The sequence below is a fragment of the Rhipicephalus sanguineus genome, chromosome 4 (assembly GCF_013339695.2).
Source record: "Rhipicephalus sanguineus isolate Rsan-2018 chromosome 4, BIME_Rsan_1.4, whole genome shotgun sequence".
NCBI classification, from domain to species: Eukaryota; Metazoa; Arthropoda; class Arachnida; order Ixodida; family Ixodidae; genus Rhipicephalus; species Rhipicephalus sanguineus.
Window position 1 is genome coordinate 126,695,549 of NC_051179.1, and position 12,096 is coordinate 126,707,644.

Consider the following 12,096-nt stretch of genomic DNA (forward strand, 5'->3'; position numbering starts at 1 on the left):
TCACGTTTTTAGTGGTCCGCATCGCGTTAGCGCGCTTCAAATCTCCCGCCTGAAAATACGACTCTCATACGTCACTGCTGCCATGCCCAACGTTGCCCGCTTTTACTGCGCGGCCACCGACACTAGTAGCAGCCGAGCGGAAGTAGCGGGACCCACAGTAGCAACAACGGCGCTGCGGCAAAGACTTGTTCGGATGGGCACATTCAAAGCCGTCACCAAGTTGCGGTTGGTCTCGTATCCTCAGTACGAAAGTGCAGAGAGCACACACGCAGAGGTTTTGACTGTTTAGCACACTGGCGCAATGGCATGTCACTAAGCCACTTCGAGCGTAAGGGTTCATTCCGCGGCGCCCAGTGAAAAGACACACCGGTTTCCTTGCTGCAGCACTGGCGTTGTGCACCATTCGGGCATCCGGCAATATCACACGCATGCGGCATTTTGTCGAACTTTCTGTCAGAGCGACCTTCACGAGCGCGCAAACACGCACGGCAGTACGCGATCCCGAAACTGCCACTGAGACGGGCGAGGCACAGTTCGGCGAAAACGGAACCTTTGAACCACGCGCGCCGTTCCCCCATGGCAACGGCACGGAGGTTTTGTTTTCCATGAATGAAGAGGAAACGAACAAACAGCATTTTATTACGTCTTTTGATGCTCGGAATGTTCTTTTTTTACTGCTGCTAGTTTGATTACTAGTGATTTATTGTAGGCCGACTTCCCTACGTCATCGGGATCACTTCGAAAATGTCCCACTCGTGGCGCTCGTCATGTGATACATTTAGCTTAATTTCTCGGTAAGTAGGCACTGCTGGTGATAATATTGCCGTTTTAGAAGTTGTCATACATTGGGCTTTCACTCTGACATAAATTGTTGTTTGCCTTTAGTGTCCCTTTAAGAGGAGGGGCGGGCGGTCTGCCCATACTTTGACCTTAGAGGGAGGGGGACGCTGCGACGAACTGTGCCCCCCCCCCCCCCCCCACACACAAACCTTTCCCTGAAGGGGAACCCTGCGCACGCCTATGCCGATCGGCGGCAACGCGGGACTGCACTGGTCCTTGTGAACTTTTTTCGTTGTGTCTTCGTGTGGTGTGCGCAAATTTTCCACAATGCAGCCAAACCGACTAGCCCACCCTTCCGTCTAATTGCACACTTTTACTGTCACCTCAACAAACACTGCCTTCCCGGCCGCACCTCCCCTATAAGGGAAGCCTGCAGGCCCCTCACATTTAAGGCACCTCCTTATCATGACAGCTGTATATGTGTTCCGTGAGGTTGTGTTTCCGTGTAAAAGATGCATTGCAGTGGGCACAGGAGAATGGACGCTTTCGTGTGTGCACGTGCATGTGTCTAACGAGGTGGTGTTTCTGCAAGAATGATGCACTACAGTGGACACAAATGAAGGGACGCTTCGTGTGAGTGCGCATGTGCCCATCGAGGGAGCTCTTCCTCACAAAAGATGCACTGCAATGGGTACACGAGAAGGCATGCTCTCCTGAGTGCGTGCAAATGTGTTGCATGAAGACACTTCTCCGCGAAAAAGATGCACTGCAGTGGACACAGGAGAAGGGACGCTCTCCTGTGTGAGTGCGCATGTGTTCAACAAGGTATTCTTTCATCAAAAAGGATGCATTGCAGTGAACACAGGAATAGTGACGCTCTCCTGTGTGCGTACGGATGTGTCTGACAAGGTTGTCTTTCGTCACAACGAGGCATTGCAGTGGACACAGGCGAAGGGACGCTCGCCTGTGTGAGTGCGGATGTGTCTGAGGAGGTGGTACTTCTGCAAGAATGATGCACTACAGTGGACACAAATGAAGGGACGCTCTCCTGTGTGAGTGCGGATGTGTCTGAGGAGGTGGCCCTTCTGCAAGAATGACGCGCTACAGTGGACACAAATGAAGGGACGCTCTCCTGTGTGAGCGCGCATGTGCGCAACGAGGTAGCTCTTCGTCAGAAAAGATGCACTGCAGTGGGTACAGGAGAAGGGACGCTCTCCTGAGTGCTTGCGAATGTGTTGCATGAAGATACGTTTCCGCGAAAAGGATGCATTGCAGTGGACACAGGAGAAGGGACGCTCTCCAGTGTGAGTGCGCATGTGCTCAACAAGGTATTCTTTCATCAAAAAGGATGCATTGCAGTGAACACAGGAATAGGGAGACTCTCCTGTGTGCATTCGGATGTGCATGAGAAGCTCGCTTTTCTGCAAGAAGGATGCACTACAGTGGTCACAGATGAAGGAACGCTCTCTTGTGTGAATGCGCATGTGTTCAACAAGGTTGCTTTTCCTCCTAAATGATGCCTTGCAGTGGACACAGGAAAAGGGACGCTCTCCTGTGTGAGTGCGCACATGAGCCACCAGCTTCGAGTTATGAATGAACGCAGCTGGGCACAAGTGGCACTGTAAGGGGCGCTCGCCCATATGTTTCTGAAGGTGTCTCTTCATAGTTGACTTGTCCAGGGTCACATAGGTGCACTGCTGGCAGGAATGCAGTCGATCTCGCACAGATGCCAAAGAAGAAGACTGCTCCAGGGACGCAAATGACAAGGAACCTGCAAAGCCATCGAGAGCACACAGAGGCGATGCAAATCATGTGTCATACACTATGTGGAACAGGACTGCAGCAGCTGACAGTTCACAATGTCGCTTTACATGTAGGCAAAGTAGATGACCACCTTTCCTCACCCAAACCAATCCTACTGTTATGGCAATAGTACACTGACCCAGCACATTTCACAAAAAGTACTATCTTGCTGTACATAAACCCTGTGCTTTTAGATGCAAACACCAGGTGCCAAAAATAGAATCTGATCTAGATGAAATTCTAATGCAATATCTAAACAGCCAAATTTCTTTGAATATGCGCCAATAAACACTAAGCCATTAGGCCACTTACTCTTTTGTTGTACAGAAGCATCTATACAACACTGAGAGAACCACTTCTTATTCAAAAACATACAGCATATGAAAAAATAAAAGAAGTTAATATGAAGAAAACTGGAAAATATGAAGAAAGCAAAAAAAAAGTAACAAGAATTAGAATAATATCACAGTTTTTTGTTTGCCAGAACTACCAGCACAATTATGTTCATTACATAAGTAAATAATTGCTGCGGTCTTACGAGCCAAAACCACGATATCATTATGAGCCACGTCATAGTGGGGGACTCAGGATTCATTTCCAGCACCTGGGGTTCTGTAACGCGTACCTAAATCGAGGCACACGGGCGTTCTTTGCATTTCGCTCTCATTGAAATGCGGCCGCCATGACTGGGAATCGAATCTGCACCCTCGAGATTAGCAGCAGGACACCCTACGTGCTAAGCTATATACTACGGCGCATATGTGTATTACGCAAGGAACCGTTTCACTATATTATTATATACGGTTAAAACCTAAGACAAAAATGTCAGGGCCCCCACTGAACTGCGGCGCACCTGCCCCTTACCTGTGAAAGAGAATCGTTCTAGCTGGTTTCTGCTCGAACTGTAAGTGCTCTTTCTCAGCTAAAGTAAATAGTGCGCATTGTTGTGCCTCAGCACGAAGGCCACAATGTCGCCGACTTTCCAACAAAGAGGGATCCTGGAAAGCGGCGTCTTCGCCCAGCCGGCCCCGACAACTGACGGCAGTCGTCGTTCTTCTACGCTGCGAAAACATGTAAACAGTCTGTACATAAAATATTTCTTTCGTCCATCAAAGGGTCCTTCTGACTACTACGAGCACGATGCACACCCGTGTTCGCACCGGCCACGCAACCCGAGTCCCAACAGCGGTTCCAGAGGTGGGATACAACGACGCGTATTCCCAGCAGCGAGCCTGAGGGACGACGTCGGACCATAACGGTGGCGGTAGCGATGGGCCATGCTACCTCATTCCTAACAGTGGTGGCAGCGGTGGAATGCCATGACCCCGTATTCTACGCTGTGCACCCGAAGGGCCCTCATTCCTAACAGCATATTAGGAGTTAAAGAGCCCTGACATCAAATTTACGCATGTAAATATTTTGGCATCCATGAGTAGTTATCGACCGACCCCCCAGTAGCGATGCAGAACTCTAAGTGCAGCAGATGGACAAATAACTATCTGTTATGTCGATTAATATGACCAGTATTAGGCACGACTCAAAAAAGGGTGGCAAGCCCGCCAATTTGTAGCGCTGTATCGCAGTCACCCCCAGACCGCGCCCCAGCTGATCACGCGGCCACAGAAAGAAGTGACGCGAGGTTCAGCTTATATTTCACCTGCTAGAAGCCGACGTTCAATCATGTCGTCACCAGCATCGCCGTTGTCGCCATGAACAACCTCGACAAGTGATGAAGACGCCATTCTGAAACTGGGAATCGCCACGATGGCAATTATTTTCGCTTCGTCCCTTTGCAACACAGCTATTCAGAAATGGATGATGCTCTAAGCAGCGACGAGGAGGTGCCTGGGGGCGTGCCCGGCGCCTCTGAGAGTTAGTGACGTTGTCGGGGACAACCTCGCAGTCGAGTGCGCCGAGACATCGAAGTACCCTGTACGGTCCGAAGTATCGTCGAAGAAGGTTCTCGCTAAGTCCTCGTCGGCATACTGGCGTCCAGATCCACACACGGTCGCCGGGTTGGTATTTCATGTGCCGTCATCGCAGATTGTAGTGGCGGCTATCGTTGTTTTGCTGGTTCTTGATGTGCAGACGCGCGAGTTGTCTGGCTTCTTCGATGCGCTGAAGGTAGACGGTGATGTTGGAATTTTCTTCGTCGGTAGTGCTGGGTAGCATGGCGTCGAGTGTCGTTGCAGGGTTCTTTCCGTACACCAACTTGTAAGGCGTCACCTACTTCGTTTCTTGCACGGCCGTGTTGTATGCGAAGGTCACGTACGGAAGGATGGCATCCCAGCTCTTGTGTTCGACGTACATGCAGGGTGTCTACCGAGTTGACATTTGTAAATTCCCTGAGTTTTCCAGGTTTTCCCTGAGTGTTTTTGCTAAAATTCCCTGAGTCAAACCGAACTTTTGTTGTATGTCAAGATGGGTAGAGACCATATCGCTCGGTGATGTCACTCTCTAATACGCGCGTTAGAAAATGAAAACGACTTAATCTGATTTGAATAGTGCATAGAACAGATAAACCTCAATATAGCGAAATTGGTAAAAGTGGCAACTCACTTCGTTATATCGAAACTTCGTTAAACTGAATTCGACCTTTCATGCAAGGCATATTTACTGAAGGATTAATCTTAAACTGAAAATGCCACAAGAATGCTCGGCTAATATAGCAACATGAAAAAACATTTTTTTTTATTTTTTGCGTGAAAAAAAAATCGATTTTGTTGAGCCTGAGATGAAACAATCACAGTTAGATGCTTTGCCAGAGTGTCATATGTAAAGACAAAACAAATGCGGGTTTAATGCACTGTGGAATTGCGCTTGTTCTGCTGCTGCGGGTTGTCAAATCCTCGCGCGTTGCCCAGAGCAATGCAACGCCTTCGCTATCATGTTGCCCAACCGAACCATTTGCTCTCCACGAACGCACAACATCGAAAACCATCCCACGTTAGAAAAAAAGAGTCACAGTTTCACCACGAGAGCAAAATAGTAAATACGATAGCAACAAAGAGGAATTTTATATGAATATAGGCTAGCAGCTCGTTCCTTCAGAAAACGCAGCCGCTACAACTAAGAGAAGTGCGCTATTTATGGCTCAGGGGCGGATTCAGCTACATGATGGGGGGGGACAAAGGCTGAAGCCACCGCTCAGCAGTGCATTTTGATGGGTCATATCTACAACAGCCCAGAGGGGATTATGGCGGTGCCTAAGAAGCCTTCGTTGTAAATGTGCATAGGGAAGCAGGAAAGGGTAGATATATGAGAGAGGTAGAGAGCAGGCACAAGATTCTCTTTACCCCTTTTGGACAGTGGTAGGCAAAGCAACCTGACAAAGGGGGCAAGCTCAACAGGCAGCCTGACAAAGGAGGTGGACGGCAGGCACTGAAGGGAGGGGGCTGGTTTGGGGGGGGGGGTTACGATCGCCGCCCCCTCCCCCCCCCCCCCCCCCCGGGATCCGCCTGGCTTCAACGGAAGTTTCGCAATTAGAGCACACCACCTGCAAAGGTATGAGCCGTCTGCTGATCCCCACTAAAGATACGCGGCGCACGCGTCCACGCCCGCTGGTACCAAGTACGCACTTCCTGTCACACTCACGCAGCCCCCCCCCCCCACCTCCCAAACCCGCCGGCTCCTATCTCCATGTGCCCATCGCGCGAACGAGACAGTCGGCTCGTTTCATCTCTGCTTAAAGGAGTACTGACACGATTTTGAAGTGCAGCAAAACGGACGTTTTTGGTTTCCTTGGCATGTAGTGTTGACGCTCTCCCCACACCACATCCGGGAAACACGTATAAATATTTAAGTTTGATTTTAAAGTTTTCATCTCCAGCATCTGCAAGGCAGCTTCACCGCATGGAGAGCCCTATGACGTTTCAAGTCAGCTCACTTGGTTTGCGAAGTCTGGGTTCTGCATGCAGCCTAAATCACAGAAATCGCTGTCGGAGGCACTGGACGACAGTTCACTCATCATAAACCACGTTCGACTGACAGCAAAGGACAGCAGTTGCATATTTCGTGGGTTGCAGTCTGCCCGTGACGTCACGGGCAGACTTGACACGTCACTATGAAGCCGCCCTCTCGAAACCGAAACTGCTGGTTGAAAGAAGCGGTATTAAGAATATATGCAATGCATCCCCAGGCACCACGACACTCTTTTTAGGGTTCTCGAACGCCCGTGCTTTCATTTAGAGCAACAACCCGAAAAATTTTTAAATTCATGTCAGTACTCCTTTAAGCCCCCTTCGCCGGCAGCGCTCGCGCAGTTTCACTCGCGCATGGAGCATACGACGCGCGGGGTGTTGTAATCGCGATTTGGACTTGATAAGGAAGATCATGGCAAAGGCAAACAATTCGCGTCGGAGTGTCTATGTAACTGCTATCGCAAAAAAAAAAAGCAATATAGCTGCGGGCTAAGATCGCATGAAAGCACGGCAACAGCCTGAATTACGGCACATCCGATTATGATGGAAACGTTACTGTTTTCCGACATCACGCGCCGAATCGAGCAAGTGGGACCCGTGCCGCTGTCGCGAATTTCGGTCGCCGCTATGCCTTGGCTCTGAAAAGTTTTGTAATTCGGCTTTGTAGCAAACATCCACGTGGTGTGGCTGGTAATTGCGAGCTGCAGCCCCCAAAAATATCAGTCGACTGCCTAAAACTTGTTTCAGCAGTGCCTTCATCGGGGGAAAAAAAAAGAAAGAAAAAAGCTTTCACTTGCTGTGAATGAGCCCGTTAGTTACGCTAGCTCTCAGCTGGAAATTTATTATATTCTTCACGGAGTCCTAAATAGCATCTTCGAAACGAGTGAGCTCTCCGATAACAGCCAAGAAGCGTCGTCTTTTTCTCGCCGATCGGGATGGCTTGCCAAATACAAGCCTTGTCGAAGACATCCGCTTCCTGCACGCTTGCAAGATAACTCAAGCTCGTTACATCTACTGCTACCGCTTCTACAAACTAATCATGCTTGTTAATTGGCACGCGGTGATAACAAAAAGTCACAGTTTCGCCGCAACGGCGAAGCAATGATTGCGATAGCAATAAATTGTAATGTAACGCGAAGAACGGAAAGCAGCTCGAATTTGCCAGCGCATCGCTCGAGCCCAAAGGACGCACGAAAAGAACGCACACAGGACGAGCGCGAACTTATGCGTCACAGCTCGACACTTGAAGCGCACTGCTCAAACATAAAGCAGGACGCACGAAACAACGAACAGGTACACACAAGACGAGCGCGAACTAATTGTCACAGTTGTTACTTATTTCTGTTTGAACAGCGCGCTCCTTTCGCAAACGCGGCCGCTGCAGCAAGCGAAGCGAAGCACACGAAAGCGACGACGCCCTGTAGAGCGAACAGCAACGGAGTTCGCAGGGGCGGGGCGACGATCGTTAAAGCGCGCAACACGCGCGCACATCGCGCCATCTATGTGGCCACTAAGAAAGCATGCCGAAATACATGGTGTATATAAATAGCTCATATAAATAGTGACCGTTAGCAGGCTGAGAGACGGTGCTGTCGTGGCCTAACGTCTAACGCGGCGGGCTGCAAAGCGTGAGGTCGCCCGTTCGATTCCGCGCGTCGGAAAGAATTTCTTAATTATTTTTCTTCGTGGCCTTTCTATATATATACATACTTATACATATACGGTGAATGACGGCGACGGGGACGGACATTTTCCAGCCGAGACTGTCCATATAATTGCTATCGCAATAAAAAACACCATACCGGGCGCTAACGCGCAGCACGCGCGAGAAAGATTACAGAACCGCACCGCGTACTCACAGAACACCCTGACAACACTGCGCGATACGATGTGTCGTGGTTCGCGGTTCCCGCATGCCACGCATTAGCCGGATTCTCTCCCACTTCAACGCTCCGAAGGCGATGACAGCATCGAGGTGCGCCACTTCCCCGCAGCGGCCGTTTGATTTGAAAAATGCGTTCACAAAATATCCAGCAAGCGCTACCGCGACTTTCGTCGCCTTTCAATAAAGTTACTGCGGATTTCCTGATGGGAGCACAATTTCCCTGAGTTTTCTCTGAGAATTTCCAGACTACCAAAATCCCTGAGAATTCCCGGTTTTCCCGCTCGGTAGACACACTGACATGGCCAGCATGTTGGCGATGGTCTTGTTTAGCTCTTTCGGGACTGCCCCATTGGAGCATCGATCATATATGATCGACAACTTTCCGCGACCTGCCATGTTCATATTTTCGCACGTTTTTACAAGCATTGCTATCCAGCGGGTAGTTTTATCACTCGACTTTCGGTTTCGGCATAGTTTGCCGTTTTTCCGGAAAGCGGCGATACATGAGAGAGAGAGATCTGTGATAGCGGCGGCAGCGAACATAGCAAACCATGTCGTTGGGCTCGTGGTCAGGCCACGCAAGAAACCGACGTGAATCACGTGATTCCGCTGCTTCGACAGCATTTTTTTAGTCAACCAGCAAGGAGTGCGAAAGTGAATTTGACAGCTCGGATTTTATTTCGGAGAACGATCCGGACGAGGACTTAAGGCAGTACTCGTAGGTGAGCGTAGTTTACATTCGCTACTATCGTGAGTAGCCAATGAGGCTTGCTGTTTGTTCACCTGTTTTATTTCTCTGATTGTCTTAACAAGCTTTTAGAGGAAAGCTCATGAATCAGCTACCCAATCTTGATGACGCCAGGGCCAGTTCGCAGTGCTCCACCACCTGCGAGGCACGCGCTCCACCAGTCAGAAAAAGTAGACAGGCGCAAGACTGCAAGCTCAGTTATGAGCACACGAAACCGAGATGAAAACATGTTTATCGAAGTACCTGTAAAGTACATTTGTGTTTGACTACTGTGCAGAACTGTTTTTGTTGAGTGGCACAAGCGCCACAGGGCATGAGTATTGCACTTGTTTTGAAGCGCACCAAAAAGGCGTAGATATGTGTACCAAACTTTTAAAGTAAGAAAAGAGGCAATGAGCCTTGTTTCGCGCATCTTAGATTTTTTCACTGCAGTATTTTTCAAGTATCTATGTTTATTCCAATTTTTATGTTGTCCTTGCAGAAAGTGTTCAATAGGACATTTTTATTATTATTGTGGCGAAGCCTTGGAACTCTGCAGTGGGTCGTCCTCTCCAGCACCTTCTAGTGGGTCGCCCACTTCGGCTCCTTTAGGAAAGAACGCAGCTCGTGCTGAGAGTCGGCCCCGCCTTGACTGTCGCTTTCCAACGTCTTTACAATATGGTGGAGAGTGCTGTGCCCTTAAAACAACTTCGGCCTCCATTCGATGCCCTTGGAGCTTCGATCCCATACCGTGCCATCTACCATGCCGCAAGACGCCGCCGAGCAAACGCCACCTCCCGCACCGACCGCTTGTCCCGGTATCCCGTATTCGCGACCTCCAGTCTTCACCGGCGCGGATGGCACCAACCTGGACTGGCTCGCGATTTAAAAACGCGTGAGTGTGCCCAATAAATGAGACGAAGCGGCAAATTGAGCAACTTGCTTTTCTACCTCGCGGGTGTGGCAGGCATGTGCTACAACAACCACGCATCCGACTCTTGACGTGGTGGGATTTCAAGACCGCCATTGTGGACGTGTTGGCCGCCCTCGCTCGTCCTCGCCCGAACAGCGTTTACGTGAACGAGCTCAGCAAGCCGGTGAATCTTTCACGAGCTACATTAAAGACATCCTTGACTTGTGCAAGAAAGCCGACGCGAGCATGTCAGAGCCTGACAGAATCAGGAATGTCATGAAAGGCATCGACGACGATGCCTTCACCATGCTGCTAGCCAAAAGCCCTCGCACAGTGGCAGAGGTCATCACGCTGTGCCTAAGCTATGAGAAGCTGCACCAGCAGCGCCTGATGACCCGTCGCCCGCCTAACGCGACAGTGATCTACTGCCGCCTATGTCATGAACGTCCCGCCCCGCACAATCTACCCGCCGTTCACCGCATCCACGACGTGGCTCACTGTCGCCGATGCGACCACGTCCGGTCCCACGGGACCAAAAAAATTAGTCGTCGCAGTCCACGAGGCAAGGGCTGCGACGCTATCGAATAGCGAAAGCCCTCAGCGAAGCCCATCGAACGTGGTAGAAGGTTTTGTGGACGGTGTTCGCGCATCTGCCCTTATCGACACTGGAGCCGCCGTATCCGTTATGGACGCTAAATTTAGCCGACTACTGCAAAAAGTGACGACGCCACTTTCCGAATTCTCCCTCCGTACAGCTAGCGCCCGAAGTGCGCCGTCTAACTCATCATAATTTTTCACGCTCTCACGACGTCATCCTGAAATGGGATTTTCTTGCCCGCCAAGACGCCGTAATTCATTCTCAGATTTGACGCCGGCAGACAGTCCATTGGCTGCGACCAAGCTACTCGTTCCTGCAAACTCATCAACGGCTGTGCCAGTCTATTGCACCGCTCTCTGCGACGCCGTTGCACTCCTCGCTCCATGTGACCGCATTTTCACTAGCAAAGGCTTGCTGGTGCCATTTGCGACCGTGGAAGTCACTCAGGATGACACCGATATTTTGTTACAGATCCATCCCCGTACATTGTTACGTTGGTGCGAAGGAATGTCTCGGCAGAGCGGAACCCCTCGAAGACTCACAAGTTCAGGACGCACCGTGTGACACGCACTGCGCCAGCTTCCGTACGCTCAGTGCTGTTTCCACATCTAATTCGTCACCTGCTAATGCATTTGGTTTATCGATTGCTGACAACCTTACGTCAGTCGAGCGTTCCCAGTTTCTATGCCTGTTGAAAGAATTTCATTCTTCGTTCGATGTCGTGCAAAATTCTCCGGCTGCACGTCTGCTGTCCCGCATCGCATCGACACTGGTGCCCAGTCACTACTGCGGCAACGTCCATATCACGTATCTCAGCAGAGCGCCGTGTAATTAACGACCAAGTCGAAGACATGCTTCGCCGCGATGTTATTCGACCTCAAACAGCCGTGGACGTCTCCTGCCATTCTCGTTGCGAAGAAGGACAGCTCTGTGCTGTTCTGTGTGGACTACCGAGGACTGAATAAGATCACCGTAAGGACGTTTATCCTCTACCTCGAATAGACGACGCCATTGACAGCCTGCAAGGAGCAGAATTCTTTTCATCGCTCGATTTGCGCTCAGGGTACTGGCAAGTCCCCATGGCTGACGACGCTCGACCGAAGACGGCCTTTGTCACGCCCGACGGCTTGTAAGAATTGAACGTCATGCCGTTCAGGCTGTGTAATGTCCAGGACCTTTGAGCGCATGATGGATACCGTTCTGCGCAACTTGAAAGGCACACGTGCCTGTGCTACCTCAAGACGTTGTCGTTTCGCCCCGGTCTCCCACGCATCTTCAGCGCCTGTGGCATGTTTTGATGCGTTAGAGCGATGCCGGGCTAACTGAATCTATAGAAGTGCCGATTTGCAGCAGGGCAGCTGACATCCTAGCTACGTCATGTCCCAGGACGGAATCTCCCCCAATCCAGTCAAAGCGTCCGAGCCGTCGGAACAGAGTTCCCCCAACATACGTCTGTGAAGAACTGCCGCA

The 12,096-nt window shown here is 50.5% G+C and overlaps 2 protein-coding genes and 1 long non-coding RNA gene across 5 annotated transcripts in view; 2 read left to right on the plus strand and 1 right to left on the minus strand.

Annotated features, from left to right (window-relative positions):
* The window catches only part of LOC119390647 (gastrula zinc finger protein XlCGF57.1), a 389,923-nt gene that overhangs the window by 331,382 nt on the left and 46,445 nt on the right, over positions 1-12,096 (plus strand). The window lies entirely within an intron of this gene.
* The window catches only part of LOC119390650 (gastrula zinc finger protein XlCGF57.1-like), a 504,324-nt gene that overhangs the window by 212,771 nt on the left and 279,457 nt on the right, over positions 1-12,096 (plus strand). The window lies entirely within an intron of this gene.
* The window catches only part of LOC125758199 (uncharacterized), a 94,128-nt gene continuing 84,426 nt past the window's right edge, over positions 2,395-12,096 (minus strand). Inside the window, exon 3 of the long non-coding RNA XR_007415961.1 lies at positions 2,395-2,551. This is a non-coding gene — a long non-coding RNA (uncharacterized LOC125758199). The remainder of the gene's footprint in view (positions 2,552-12,096) is intronic.